The sequence below is a fragment of the Heloderma suspectum genome, chromosome 2, assembly GCF_057233095.1.
Source record: "Heloderma suspectum isolate Gila_16-S chromosome 2, 16-S_ref, whole genome shotgun sequence".
Classification (NCBI taxonomy): Eukaryota; Metazoa; Chordata; class Lepidosauria; order Squamata; family Helodermatidae; genus Heloderma; species Heloderma suspectum.
This window is the reverse complement of record NC_139459.1, coordinates 228,433,981-228,450,396: the sequence shown is the minus strand read 5'-3', so window position 1 is coordinate 228,450,396 and position 16,416 is coordinate 228,433,981.

Here is a 16,416-nt window from a genome sequence, read left to right as displayed (position 1 = left end):
AATGCCTGATTGGAGGCTGGGAGGAAAGATGCCAGAGGCTTATCTCTGGGAAGCAGCATTCAGAGGGGATGTGGAAAGAGCTGCAGTGCAGGAGGGGGAGCCAGGAGATGGGGCCCTCCGTTACCTATTTATTTACCTATTTTTGAGATCTAAACTTCAGTGGAAATGCCACAAGGCCTGTCATGGCGAAAGCAGTGCTCAGGATCAGGGTTGAGTGAGAGGTGTGCCTGACCAGGACCAGAGAAGCTGGGATAAAACCAAGGATGTTGCTGAAGAGGGAGGAGGGCTCTTGGGCTTAATGCCATTGGGGAAGAAGTGCTTTTGTCTTCAAACTTTGTCCCCGCTTTTCAGCAGGAACCTGTTACTTTCAGGACAGGCTGAAAGGCAGGCTGGTGATGTGCTTTTTGTTGGGCTCATAACGACATAAGAAATGCCCTGCTGGATCAGATCAAGGGTCCATCTAGTCCAGCATTCTGTTCATACTGCCTGTGGGATCATATGAATCAACATGGGATCATGTGGAGGAAAAAGTATCAGAATATATGGTTTGATCTCCCCCCCAAATTGAATAAGAACTCTCCAGGACATGCAGTGCGATCCTATGCATGTCTCCTCAAGACTTAATTCCTGTTGAGGTCAATGGGATTTACACCCAGGTAAGTGTGTGTAGAGGATTGCAGCCATAAACACTGGAAGTAGATTCCAAGGCTGTCTCAGCTGTAGAACATGTGAAGAAGAGACCCACAGAGTTCATCAGTGTCAGGGCAATCCTAAGTGAGGTGGAGGCAAAGTGGAGGATCCTCCACCACTTCTTAAGGTCTGCTGACATGTGCCAGCCAGGGTTGGTGCTCTGTATGGGAGTCTCACCTGTCCCTGTCCCATCTTCCCCACCCCCATTGCTTCCAATAGTTGTGGGGGGAGGGAAAGGAATGTGTTACATCTGCTCCAGGCTGGCATAAAGGGGAGGCTGATTCTGGGTTATCCATAGTGATATGAAGGATCTTTGGATCCAGCGGATCCAAGGTCGCCTCCATTCTACACCTACATGCCCAGTTTCAGGATTTATTTATTTATTTATTTATTTCTATACCGCCCAATAGCTGAAGCTCTCTGGGCGGTTCACAAAAACTAAAAGAGCACACAATAAAACAATACAAAATATATAAAACATTAAAACCACAGTAAACAATGCAACCAGAATAAAACCTAGCAGCAGTGCAGGGATTTAAAATACAGATTTAAAACAGCAAAGCTAAAAGTCTACAATGCTAAAATGCCTGGGAAAATAAAAAGGTCTTCACCTGGTGCCGGAAAGAATACAATGTAGGTGCCAGGCGAACCTTACTAGGGAGCTCATTCCACAGCAGGGGTGCCACAGTTTTAACTCTGATGGCAGAACAGTCACACCTCTTGAGTTTCCCACAGGCGTAACTGGGGCCACAGACCCCGCAGGCAGAGAGGCCTCTCCACTCCACCCCAGCTGAACCCCACTTGGGCAGCTGTCCGAAGGAGATGGATTGCTCCCATCTTTCTGGGTTTCAGAGAGAAGCGCTTCTAGATCTGAGCATATGACTTGTAGGTAGACACCAGTCCAGACACCTCTCTTTTTAAACATTCAGCCCTCTCTGAGGAACTCTCAAGGAACTGCAGTCTGTTTTGTATGTCAGCCTCTGACGATGAGAGATATAATGGTCCAGGTTTGCCAAAGCATTCTGGCCACTCTGTAGATTCCCTCTGGAATATATTGCCATTCTTTTGACTTGCTATTTCCTATTTTCTTCCAGGTTTCAAAAAAAGAAGTCTGGATGGTAACTGATAAAGATGGCTTTTAAAAAATGTCCGACCTTCAACATGCTACAGAATAGGAGAAGCGCTACAAAGGCAAAGCAGATATGACCTCCAGACAGATTTGAGACCCGCCATTCTACTTTACAAATTAAGCATTCTCAAATATCCACAAGGAACACAAATCTAAAGCGTGTGGATCATAGGAAACTGCCTTATATTAAGTGAGACCATAGGTCCACCTCACTCAGTGTGGTCTACACCTTCCTTCCCCAATAGGTGCCCTCCAGATGTGTTGGACTACAACTCCCATCACCCCCAGCCACCATGGCCAGCACGGAATTGTGGCAGGCTAGTTGACATGGGCTGGCAGTATCTCTCCAGGGCTTCAGACAGGAGTTTACCCCACCCCTGTCTGGATATGCTGGGGATTGAACCTGGGGCCTTTTGTATGCAAAGCATGCGTGCCTCTTCCACTGAGCTATGGCCCTATGCATGCCTCTTTTTATGACAAGGAAAAGAAATCTTCTGGTTCCAAGGACTGGATAATATAGGCATCAAGAGGAGATGGATGGATGCTTTATATTTGTTTCTTTGTTTGAGAATGGCTGTTTTAAATTTTGCAGTCACTTCTGTGGTTTTCCAGCCACTTGGAAAGCTGTTGTGATGCCGCTTGAAATAGCTAATCATGTTACAACTGGAAGAGCAGATGATTTGAAATCTCTAAACACTGCTGAAAGTAAATAAAAGCAAAGCAGAGGATGTTCCTCTGAAGAGCCGTTTCCCCTTAAATTGACCATGGCAGGTGCTTGTTAAAAAATTTACATCCAGAACTGCATGGTTTAAACATATGGATCCATCTCAAATATAAAACATTTTAAACATCACATTATCAATACAAAGACTGGTATATGGTTGGATAATCATTTTCTATAAACTATCCTTGCCACAACATCAGAATTTCCCCTCTTTCTTTTTCTTTCAGGTCTATAACGTCCAACAGAACAAAGATGGCAGAGAGAGAAGGACAGTTCATTGGAGGTATTATGAATCCTCTTCTCCTAATGATGCCCCATATATTCTCTCACTGCTCTTTTCCCTAGGGGACTTCAGCCTTAGACTATGCAAACTTAACACAATTGCCTCTTTTGTACCAAGTGCTGCACAAGATATGTAAGTTCTTAGGACCAGTTTTTATATTACAAGAGTAATCTGATCCCCACTTCTCTAGAAATGCCACACCAGTAACATCAGAACAAGAGAAATCTCCTGAAGAAGGGCTAACAACATGGCCACATCTAATGCCAGCACGCCACTCTCACTCTCTTTATTGTTCATTCATTCATTCTTACATTTCTCTACCACCCAATAGGCGAAGCTCTCTGGGTGGTTCACAACAATTTAAACCACAAAATACATCATAAAATACAATATAAAATGTAAAGGTTTAACACTAAAGTATAAAAGTACAAACCAAAATCAAACCTAACAGCAATGCAGAAATTTAAAATCCAATAGCAGATTTAAAACAGAGCTAGAAGACTAAAATGCCTCAGAAAATGAAAAAGGTCTTTACTTGGCACCAGAAAGAGCACAATGTAGGTGCCAGGCAAGTCTCTCTGGGAAGCTCATACGACAACTGGGGTGCCACAGCAGAAAAGGTCCTCTTCTTGGTAGCCACCCACCTCACTTCCTTTGGCAGGTGTTCCCTGAGGACTGCTGACTACTACTTGTTGACTACTGTTTGTTGTTGACTAATTCTACCTGATTTCTCCTCTTCTACCAGGGAAAGGGCTGTAGGTTGATGGTAGAGCATGTGCTCTACATGCAGAGGGTCCCAGGTTCAATCCCTGCCATCTCCAGGTCAGGCTGGATAAGGCTCTTATCTCAAAGCCTGGAGATCTGTCAGTCTGGGTAGGCAACACTGAGCTCGATGGACCAACAGCCTGACTTGGCATAAGGCTGCTTCCGAATGGTCCTAATTATCAGAATCATATGAGATAGAGCCATAGGGGAGCAGCCATGCTATTCTGAGTGCAATGTAAGAACCAGCCCTTAGAGTGCTGATCAAAGTCACGGAAGGCAAAACAACAGACTAGCACATGGGCTCCCAGCAATGCCAAGACTAAGGGTGGAGGCAAGTTGCCTTCCTTGACAGTTGTTTCTCATTCGTTGAGGTTGACATCCTCATAGCTAGTAGCCAAGCAGTATGACCAGGAAGGAAGAGCTGGATTTTAGTTTCCCAGAATGATGTATGAAGAACTAGACTATAGATCATTAGGATATGTGTTTGCTGTCTACCAGCATACAGTGAAGTACTGCAGGCACAAAAAGGGCTTCAGCCTTCTAGCAGTGATGTGGCTTAAGCTACAGGACTTTCAGCATAGAGCGAAATTCTCTCCGTTACCTGTGCCACTTAGAGGCAAGCTGCACATTATGCTAATCGTGTAGCTGAAGGTTTGCTTTTTATTTACTCCAGTGTAAACACGCAGCCCTGATTCAGATTGGGACTGCCATGCAATGGGTGGGGAGGATTAAGCCTTCCCCCACCGTTCCCCCGACCTGAAATTACCCTCCCCATTGGGGGAGGGGATTAAAAAAGAGAGAAAGGCCTCCATTGTTGCCAGTAGATACTTCTTTCTTTCTTTTTAACACCACCTATGCGGAGGGGAGGGGGGTTAGGAAAAAATAGTGGGGAATATGATTTAATTCTCCCTTTTTGATGTGTGGTGGTGCTAATATGAATTGGGGCCATGTGCACTTACACAAAAGTAAAGAAAAAAAAAGCTAACCAGCTACATGCTATGCGATTAGTGGACCATATACTTTGGCTCTTAGCTTGCTTGCTTGGGGCCATAGGATTAATGACCTGTATTTACAGATGGAGAAGGACCAATGTAGCTCTGAGCTAGCGGACATTCCCGCACTTTATGCATAATCTGTAGGTGCATAGGGAAGTTAAGGCCTGCATAACTTGTGGCCCACCAAGCTGAACACACCTCACATATGGTGGCCCACCAGGGCCTTTAGAAACCTGCTCTTTTTAAGCTTGCCTAGGACTGTAACGATAGGGGGTGTTGTAAGGCGTCTGGCAATCCCCAAGACAGTGCTGGTGAGCTGTATTTAGCTTGTTGGATCACAAACTATGCAGGCCTAGCATTATGTGTGCACTTTTGTCCCCTCTGGTCCAGTTAAAACAAAACACAGAACTCCTGATAAGCCCCATTGAACATAGTGGGGCTTACTTTTAAGTAATCTTGGATGGGACTGCACTGTTTGAGACTGTTCCTAAAATTCCAGTCTCTGTGTGTGATCCTTTCTAAAATGATGGTTACAGGGGGAATCCCAGCTCTGAAGCACAGCTTAATAAACAATCCAGTGGACAGAAGAAGAGTAGGGTTTGCCAGATCAAAATCTGAGGAAGAAAGGGGAAAATTTATGGCTTTGAAACAAGGAACATATTGTATTGTTTTCTTTTATTATAACATATTTCAGACCATTCTCTGAAATAAACAATGAGAAACCTAGGCAAATTTATGTACGCTATTATTCAGCAGTTTGCCTCTGGTAATTGTAAAGTTGGGGCTGCGTGAGGAAATACTCCAAACCTGGATCAACTTGATTGTTTCTGATGGCACCGGATTTCAAGACTTTGGTGCAGCAAAATGGTACCTGGATTCCCAGCACTTGTATATTATTAGTATCTCAAAGCATTTGGCTCCAGCGCTTATCTAACCCCACTTCTTAAAACCACAAAAATCAATCCCTATGTGCCATTGTCTGCTAGAAATACACCCATGTATATCATTTCTCATTGGAATGTAGCAATTTCAAGGTAGGTTTTAACTTCTGGAAGTGTCATTTGTTTTCCTTTGTCCCTTTTAATCAGCGGCAAAATTCCCAATTGTTTCCACCTAGCTATCAATGCTAAAAAGGAAACAAAATCCCATAGAAACGGGCAAAGAAAGCCTCCAAAGGTCAAATCTCCAAAATACTTTGTTATATTGATGTTCAGGAGATGGGCCTTTGAACTCTGCATTGATAGACACCAGGTGCCTAAATACCTTGAAATGTTCGGCTAGAAAAGTAGAGGTCATGCTCCAAGCTTGGCTGTTCTAGACAGGTTTTACCAGGCTGGTTCAGTGTATGTGCCTTTTAATGGTGGCATTTTCAGTTATAGCAGGAAAATACATAAATGCATACACACAGTCACACACACCAAAACCTGGGCTTAGCCAGCATCTATGCATATACAAATGTGATCGTTTTACTAAAAAAGAATTAGCTTGGCTTAGAGCTAAGGCCATGGTGAAGCTTGTCCTTCCTAGTGATATGGGGGCCTCAGCCCTCCCCCATCCCAACAGACTGGATGGACAGCTGCTCCCTGTTGCCTTCAGACTGGCTGGCGTCCAAGGAAGGGCCTGGTGGAATGCAGAATCAGGCACCTGCTGCAAATCTGCCTGGAACAGCAGGGAAGGGAGCGACGAATACAGCCTCCCTTAATCCTAGGTGCTGCCGCGGCTTCTCCTAATGATATACCATTACTGGAAAGAAAAACAGAGGCTCCCCAGAGATGGGCCATGCTGGAAATTTCTCAGCAGTCTGATTGTAATATGATATGGCTGGCCCGTTCCATCCTTTTGTCTGGACCAAAAGAGGATGAAGGGATGGGCTTCCTCATCAGAGTGCCTTAAGAAAAGGTGGGATTTCCTGCCTGCAGTGGAGGGTGGCAGGGAACATCACCTTCTTCTTAAGGATGTGAAGCACTGCTAGTCATGACTCAGTGCTCTATAGGAACTGTGCACAGGTTCCAAAGGAGCACCTAGGCCAAACATTTGTGAGTTCAACATATAAATATGCATCTGGAACTCTGGTGGAAGGGAGGGGAGAACACCTTGGGAAGGTGATTTTGAGCAGAAAAAAATGGCTGCTGGGGAAAGGATTACGCATCACTCATTCCACTCTTCTGCGCAAAATATCAGTATCAAAAATCTGCTTTTCTTTTCATTAAAAAAAAAAGCCACTGGAGTTTTGTTACATATATTTGCATGTAATGTGTAGCTGCCTCTAAGAACCAAAACAGACATTAAATCTGTATCTAGCAGCTATGTGTTTTGTTCATTTTTAATCTAGTATAGGCACACGGGACCCAATCCAGATCTTAAAAACTCTCAGTCTGCATTGGGGGGGGGGGGCTGTACCTACTCTAGAGAAAAGGAAAGATATGGCTGCCAGACACAGCTTTAAAGTTATGTCTGTTTTGGTCCTGAAGCAGCAGTTGGAGCCAGTATATATTTTGGGGTTGCAGAAATGGCTGAGGCTGGTGGGAAAAAAAGCAATGGGAATTACAGTCTCCTGGCTGTGTACATGCTGACCACCAATATACTCCTTCTAGCACCTCTTTGAACATTACTATATAAGCCACCATCAGCAAGCTCCTGTACATGCCTACTCAGAAATAAGTCCCATTGAATTCAAGGGACTTACTCCCAGGTATGTGTGTATAGGATTGCACCCATAACCATCACCCCACAATGCACTATCAGAACTATTGCCACTGATACTAAGTCTTGTCATAGTCTTGCAAATGTTCTGGATGAGGACTAATGATGCTAGGAACACGCCATAATCAAATCATGACCGTATGCATGAGGATCTTACAAAAGCTTAGGTGTTAACTTGTTATAATGCTACATGAGTGAAGTATTTCAAAAAGACATGTGGTTGTGTAAGATGCTGCAATCAACCTCAACTTAAAAGGAAATCTTCAAAGCATGAACATAGCCACTCATCTCTACAAGATCTGAAGCCTTTTGCTATAGACAAAATCATGTTTGGGGGTATTTTACCAAAGGTATCCTTCCTATGAGGTTTGAACATATAATCTTGGGATATTAGAAGTGACATTATCCTGTAGTGTTTTGTGTCTTCCATTTCCAGCCAGAGCCAATAGCTATATTTTCATAAAGGGCGTCCTTCCAGTGCCCTCACACCCCACAGGATTTAAAACAGCATTTGATCTCCGAGATAGAAGCTGTAATTGACTTCATTTAAAGATTAACTTAACGTGATGCCTTAATAAAAGGGGGGGGGGAGTTATTGCGGAAGTTGTCAATCAAAGAGTTAAAGCCTTTTTATAAAAGCCCAGCCACAAAATGTTTCCGTTTTAATATCCCAAAGGCCAAAAACAAATTACTAAACGGCAATGAAAGATTAGCAATTTCCAGCCTCTTCTGCATCTGTTACTTCACATCTTCCACCTTGTGCATAGAAGATGCCTCTCTGGTACAACAGAGAGAACCTAATTCCCTGGAAGGATTTATGTTCTGATCCTGAATTTAGGGCTTCTATGTGGGAAGGGGGTGGAGAAAAATTATGAAGGAAGAGCACAGGTATTGTGAGAAACAAGGTTGAGAAATAAGCATGAAACTATCTAGATTCAAATCTAGTTAAGCATATTTGTTTCTCCTCAGTAATATCTACATGCTTAAGTATCAGAGAAATTCAAGTGCTCTACCTCTGGAGAGACCACACATGAATGTCTTGTTAAGTCCACAAGAAGGCTGTGGGGGGATAGCTTTCTTTCATGAGCCACGACTTCGCATTGAACTATGAAGTTTATTATTATTATTATTATTATTAATTATTATTATTATTAAATTTATTAATCGCCCATCTGGCTGGTCACCCATTTCTGTATGTTTGCATTTCTGTAATTAGCTTGAAAAGTCCGAGTCGAGACATGTTTACTTCAATCAGCTGGGTGTGTGTTACTCACAAGCACCCCTGACAGAGCATTGTTTGATCTGTTGTTGTCTTTTTTGCTGATGGCACACTCCAACCTAGGTGATCACGGACTGAGTGAACATTGTGAGCAAACAGAATAGAAATATTTGAACTGGCAGGATCTTTTCTCAGAGAAGGGGTTGAACTAGAATATTCAAAACTTACAATTCAAAATCTTCTGTTTGTGTTCAAACATGCAAGCAAATTTTGTGCAGTCTTTCTCAAATCAATGAACCAATAAAAATAACAGTTGAATAAACAGTACAGAACAGCACAAAGAAGTATACCAAAGTACAATTTTGGATTAATTAATAATCAGATGTATGCCCCATCATTTTACACTAAATATTCAAGGCAGGTAATGAAATACAATCTAAATATAAAAACAATGATTAAAAACACATTAAAACACTACATAACAACAATAATTAAATACTTGATAGTACTTTCAGATCCAGATGCATGAGAGTAGCTTGGAAATGAATGAAGTGAGCCAGAAAATGGACAAATCAAATCTGAATATTTGTCAAGAAAAGCTGCAGTTAAAAACTATTCAGACCACCTGCTAATACCTACAGCCCCGTTGCTGCCAAAGGGCAACCTCAGGAAGGTCTCTGGCCCAAATCAACTCTAGAAGAGCGGAAGCTGCAGCTGGTACAGAACGCGGCGGCTCGCCTGATTAAAGGCAGCCGCCGGCGAGATCACATCACTCCAGTGCTGAAGGAGTTGCACTGGTTACCAATTGTTTTCCGGGCCAAATTCAAGGTGTTGGTTTTGACCTTTAAAACCCTATATGGTTGCGGCCCAGCCTAGCTTAAGGAGCGCCTCCAGCAGCACCAGACATGCCGCTTAACAAGATCAGCCTCGGATGGCCTTCTCTCTGTCCCATCAGCCAGGACAGCTAGACTGGTGGGGACGAGGGAGAGGGCCTTTTCTGTGGTGGCCCCCACTCTGTGGAACTCCCTCCCTAGGGAACTCCGTCATGCCCCCTCTTTAATGAGCTTCTGTCATGCATTAAAAACGTGGTTGTTCAGGCAGGCATTTGGGGTGGGTTAGGATATTTAAGAAAATGTTTTTATTGTAGAATTTTATTGTTTTAAACTGTTTTATTGTATGTTGTACATCGCCCAGAGTGGCTGGGTGACCAGCCAGATGGGCGATTAATAAATTTAATAATAAAAATAAAAAAATAAAGTCCCATGATAGCAGTCCAAAACCCTAATGTCATTCTCCTGATACAGACACCTGGTTCCTGGCACCCGTGTCTGCTAGGAGACAAGACAGGGCTGAGATAACATATCCCATGAATTCTCTCACCAGCAGAAACACCCCAAGGGAGATGAATAATACACCTATTAACACTCAACACTTTCATACATCTGTGAAAATCAATGAATGGATAATTAGTCTTCACTGTCATTTTCTTTTCATCTATTTATTTTAGAATATTTACATACCACTTCCCATTTTAAAAATCCCAAAGCGGTTCACAACATATTACAAAACAATATATCATTAAAAGCAGAACAGCATTTAGGTAACTTAGCGGTTGGGAGAAGCCAAGGTAAAGAAGTAAGTTGTTGCTAGTAACTACTGAAAGCACAGGATGGTCAGGGCTTGACCTATCATATTTGGAAGAACATTCCAGTGGGAGGGTGCCACCACAGAGAAGGCCCAGGTGGGGCTCTCCAAGGAGTGGCAGAGAATCCATGAATGAAAGCCTGCCATCCTGCAAGCTCTGGCCATGGTGCTGAAGTATCCCACCTTTCATGGCTGTGAAATAAGAGCATATCCATGGGCAGATTGCTGTGTGCCCCAATACAAAAGCATAGGCTTTGGAAGCATCTTCTCAGTAGTCTAAAGATCCAAGCAGAATTAAGCCTAAAAGGAATAATTTTTAGGAATAGAAAACTGTCAGTAAGAGACAAGTTTGGCATTCATTTTTGTACATTTAAAACAGCCTTCCCCAACATGGCACACTCCGGACATGTTGGGTGACAACTTCTATCATCCCTAACCAGCACAGCTGCTGATGGGAGTTGGGGTTGATGAAAATTGTCATCCAACACATCTGGAGGGCCCCAGGTTGGAAAAGGCTGATCTAAAATATCACTACTCTACTAGGGTCTGTCTGGGGTAAGTTAGCTTCAGAGGATTGGTGTCAGGATTGCCTCTGAGCATAGGCAGTGGCAGAGTAGCTCAGAGTCCGAAGAGGAACCGCAAAACATGGGGGAGGAACTTTCCCAGACTCTACCAGACAGGGAGAGACAGTCTCCTCAGGTTTCAGTAGTCCAGCTGGACGGAGAGAGCTTCTCTTCACCCCCCCCCCCCCATGAGAGATAGTGAACAGGGAGAGATGGGGCTTGGACAGCCTGAATTCTTAGATGCCAGGCGCAGACGCAGAGCCAAGAGAGAGATGGCAGGGGCGGAGCTGAGGTGATCTGCCTGATTGGCCTGGCAGGAACAGCTATGCGTAGATACCTCACGAGACAGAGGGAGATCCCCCCCACCCCTTAAGTTAGGGAAGTATGCCTGCCTTTTCTCAAGCAGTAGGCAACTTTCAACCTTCCTGGTTTCCCTTTGAACTCCCTGAAGGCTTTTCCTTTGTAGACTGTGAGTTACTCACAATTAGCATCTGTATGACCCATTGAAGTAAAAGGATTAAAGAGTCATGGATAGAAGCTTCTTGTCTGTGTTTTGATTTGGTTATTGGAGTTCAGCAGGGACAAAAGGGAAACCAGACAGCTGGTTATTATTTTTGCTATTTATATACTGCTTTCCACAGAGGTATCAAAGTGGTGAACATAAAATCTCATGCCATCAAAACAATAAAATATAAAATAAAACACAGGAATAAAAATGGTAATCAGCTATAAAAGTGCACACTCTGCTTTGTGCTACGAACATACCTGGCTGGATCACACCTCAAGGAAAGCCTGTGTGTAAAGAGATGGGCCTTGAGGTGATGTCTAAATGTCAGAACTGTGGGGTCCTGTCTAATGACAGCCGGTAAAGCCTTCCAGATGGCGGGTGCTGTGGTACTAAATGCTCCACTGCAAGTGCTCCTGAGGCAAACCTCAGGAGCATGGGGCACCCTCAGGAGTGCACCCTCTGGTGATCGCAAAGATTGAGCAGGGACATAAGGCATGAGGCAATCCCTAAGGTAACCTGGTCTCAAGTTATTTAGCTTCTGGATCTGATCTTCTGGAATGGAAGGCAAGCACTATTAGTACATGAAACCAGGCTTGACTTGAGTGATTCTCTCCTCAAACCATATCTCTGTAATATCTTTATTAGGCCAACACAACAGTCACAAAATTCTATGCAAGCTTTTAAGTTCTCTACAACTCTGTACCAGCAGCAAAAAGTGGCTGGTGCTCATACCATAATGATACGGATTTTGGAATTTTTCTTCTGGCCAACACAGCAACCTTTATTTTTTGTCCCTCCTCAAAATTCATCAGATGTATTTGTTTTAATATTTTGAGCTGTTGTCTTTTATGGTAAAAGAGGGATGCAGAAACAGAAGTGTGCCGGGAGGGGGGATGTCTCCATCTTCAGTCACTTCTTGTAGGTCTTCTCCTTTAACTGACCTAGTTTTTACTTCATTCGCAGGATCGTGCAGAAGGAGAGCTCTTTCAGAATACAAAGTTCTGTTGAATGCATTGGGGAGTTCTTGCAACCCCCCCCCCAAACAAACCCAGAACTCCTCAAGTAACTTCTTTGAGTCCATCCAAGTGCTTGCTGTGGAGCCTTTTTCTCAGTCCCAAAGGAACTATTTGAACTATTAGTTCCCATGGGGATCGAAAAATGCTGTGGCAGTGAAATTGGGGTGGGGCCAAAAGCCAGCTCCCCATAGATAACACACCAGGGGCTGATGTTCAGCACCTACCCCAATTTCACCCTCACTGCATCTCTTTTCTGTCCCCAGAAGAACTAAGGGAGACATTAGGTTAGGGGCAGAAAACTTTTAAATCATCTCGTGGGGGCCGAACCACCATTTTGGTAGCCAAAAGCCAGGTTATAAATTAAAATAGATTCCAACTGCAAAATAAGGGATCCTGAAATGGATTGCTAGACTTACCCTTCACTCTTCAGTGATTTGGGAGGGAAGAGAAACCCCTGCAGCACTGCTGACCAACACCGTATCAAAAGAATTCACTCCTGAGATTAGCAAATTAGATAGCCCTTCGTTATTGAGAGGGCTGGAAGAAACCACAGCTTGAGGGGAAAATAGTACATCAGTGCAATCTTCAAAACCTTCAAGGACCTAGTCAATTTGCCCACATGGTGCTATTTGTTTTGCAATTACGAAGTGCAAATTATAAGCGTTTAACTAGGCAAACTGTTTATAGTTCTTTTGAAGTTTGCTGCAGTTCAAATGTGAATTTCAGTATAAGCCTCATTCTAGAGACCAACCCATAAGTCAAAAAGCCCTCTCTGTATTACTGAACAAAAGAAAGGAGGGAAGCCCAGTGAGCACTTATGTCAAGAAACTAAACCTACAGATGAGGCAGATCACTCAATGCTCCGAGACTGGGGTCTCCAATGTAGTGTCCATGGAACTGAGGGAGATGAGAGGAGGAGCAGGGCCCTCCCACTAGCCCTGCTGAAGGCCTCCCTCATGAAGGCTCCTCCTCTTTCAAGTGTCGCCACCAGCAGCCATTCTACCAGGCTGTATGTACTAAGGGGGTGACAGAGGGAAGCAGGGCTTCCATCAGCTCTGCTGAAACAATTTTGACCCCTCTTCCCTCCCCATTCCTTTTTCCTTGTGTCTCACATCTTTTTGAATTGTAAGCCTGTGGGCAGGGACGGTCTTGTTTAATTGATTATATAAAAGCCACTCTGGGAGTCTTTTTGGCTGAGGAGCAGCATAAAAATTCTTTATTTGAATAAATATGCTACTTTTGACAGCAAGCCTTTTTCATTTGCCTGTGTCCTCCATTCATCCTGAAGCCCTTGACTCTGGACCTGGGAGTTTAGTTTATTGGATAACAGAATATATAAAGTTGTTTGCAGTCTGACTATATGTCATTTTTATTTCACTATTCATCATTTTTCATTGTCAATATTAACTGGCATTTTCCAGATTTTTAAAAATACTGTACCAAAGTTTCTCAAACTTTTTCCCCTTGAATACTGCTGGGGGTCTTGGTGGCTTACTTAATAATTTGCTGTGGTTGTTGTTCTACAAATGAAAGCCACACATCACTCATATTTTGATAACCATAGCCTTGCCTTTCCAATGTGATGGCTGTGTTTCTGGATTAAATATAAAGAAAAATAAAACATTTTTTTTTCTTTAGAGACAGCATTACTGCCAAAACCACTGCCATATTATGAAACTCATGGAAATTTTAGGCCAGGATGCTGAGAAGGAGCCCTTTAATTGGTAAATTCTAAGGGGAAAATGAGTAGATTTCTCTAGTACTGTATTATTAAAATCAGAGTTCTTAAACCAGGGCCTTCTTAGCCGGCTTAATAATCCTGACCAGGACAAAGCAGCCTTGATCTTCGCTATCAGAAAGATAAACCAAGTGCAGAGCCCAATACAGTTATTCACGATGGTTTTGCAGTCCTTCTGTGGACCAGCTGAATGAAGCTGACAGACCAGAAGTTGTCCTCACACCACAGTTTGAGATCTTCTGTAATATACTGTGATGTCTTTGTTTTTCTTCTTTTCTTGTTAGCATGTCCAAATATACTGATTACTGTTCAAATTGGACCTGTCTAACTGTAGCTTGATTCTATACATTCTGATTGCCATGATAAAGAGTACCATCCGTACATCTCAATCTTCTTTCTTTGCCGTAAAAAGTTGACATCTAGTTATTTTGTTAAATGGATGCAATTGATTGAACTCACTGGAAGTTTATTAAGTACTGATCATCATGAAGCTCATTTCACTGATGATCAGGGTACAAAAACTGTGATATTCTAATCTACCCCAAACATACTCCATAAAACATACTTTTATGCTCCCGGCAGAAAAGAGGTAAGAACAAGTTTAAACCACATGGTAGTAGTGTGGTGTTGGGTCTAGCATGGAAGAGAATGACATGTGTAACTGTGAAAGGACCTTGTCTACAGAAATTCTGTAAGCATCAAGAGAACCTCAGAACTATAATGAACCTCTGACAGTGGAACAAGAGAAAAATTAGTTCCTCCCAAACTCAGTTCTCACTCAGGTGGCAAACCTGTGTATCACCAAGTTTGGTGTGCAGGTGACATCTCACAGGATTTAATACTCCTCTATACAAAACCATACCTTTCACATAAGGGGGAAGGGTATACATGACCCCCTCAATGCACTGGAAAAACATGCAGAGGGGGCCATGGGGCTAGTTCTGACCACTACTGGAAATACACCATGCCTCCCCTGATTAACATCTGGTGGACATTCATGAGAAAGAGTTCTCCACACATACAGAAAGTTCTCCCCAATAGAAATCAGGATGTCAGGGAGGAGGCTTAATGACATGAGATGAGCCCTGCTGGCTCAAACTAAAGGCCTATCTAGTCCAGCATCTTTTTTCCAGAGGGGCCAACCACATGCCTATGAGAAGCTTACAAGCAGGACAATAGCCCTCTCCCACTGTTGTTTCCTAACAACTGGTATTGTTATGGCTGGGTCAGATTCAGCAATAAGGCAAATAAAGGGGCAAATCCAATGGCAAGTAAACAGGCAAAGGTCAAGCACAGAGGTATCAGTCCAGCAAGAGTGCAATTCAAGCAAGAGTTGTCAGCAAACAGGCCAGGGTTCAGAGCACAGTGTTTATCACTCAAGAAGGAGAGTTCCAAGAAAAGGGTCTGAGGTGTGGCCCAGGTCAAAGCAAAGGTAAGCAGTCCAATACAAACACAGCCCAATACAAACAAAGAGGAGAATCTAGCAGGAGTCCAAGGTCAGCAGCACAGGGGATTACTCACACAGCAAGATCAGCAATACAAGGCACTGAGGCTGGTAGAATGGCATTGTTTCCAGCTGCTAGTAAGCTCTGACTGAAGGCTTATGTAGCCAGAGCTTCCAAAGCCCCACCCAGGGCTCAGCTGCAGTTCACTACAGGCCCAATGGCAAAGGTCTGACTCATGAGGAGGGCCTTGCTCATGACGAGCCCTCTTTTGTAAATGTGTACTCCTCCTCACAGGGGTTCCTCTGGCCTGCCTCTTGAGATGATGATGCCCTTGGGGGCTAGGGAGTCATTCTGCCTCTGCCTCAGAGGCGGAGCACCTACCTCTTTTAGGGATGGACCTGTGGCCATCTCCCCAGAGGACCCAGACTTCTCCTGGTCTTCTGACATAGGATGTTCTTTGCCTCTGGGAGCTCTAGCTCCTCCTTTCAGGAGGATTCCTCCAGTGGGGGTATGGCAGGCATTCATAGGCATGCTGCCTCACCCAGCCATTTCCCTGACACAGCAACTTTGTATGTGGAGGAGTATTAAGTCCTGTGATTCCCTCACTTACACCCCCAAAGAAGTATGGACAGACACAGGTTTACTACTGGAATAAGAACTAGGCCTCTGTTTCTGGGTGTCATTTTAGCCTTCTTTGGGTGGCCCATTTCAGATTTCAGTAGGAATGGGGCAGGGAGAGAGATTTATGTGAATGATAAGATTCTTAACAAGGGTTAAAGGCCTACAGTTGGATAGATTCAAATTTAAATTGCCCCCTCCCCCAGATAGAGGTCTTTATTAAAGATCCTATTTATATTTCTTGGTAACTATTTGTCCCCTTTTGGTAGGGATTTATGCTACTTGTTTGCATATCTAGTATATAAGCCATTTATATTTAATAACAAGTCACTGATCTCAGAAGCTATTCAAGATAAGCAGGGTCAGGCTCAGCCCT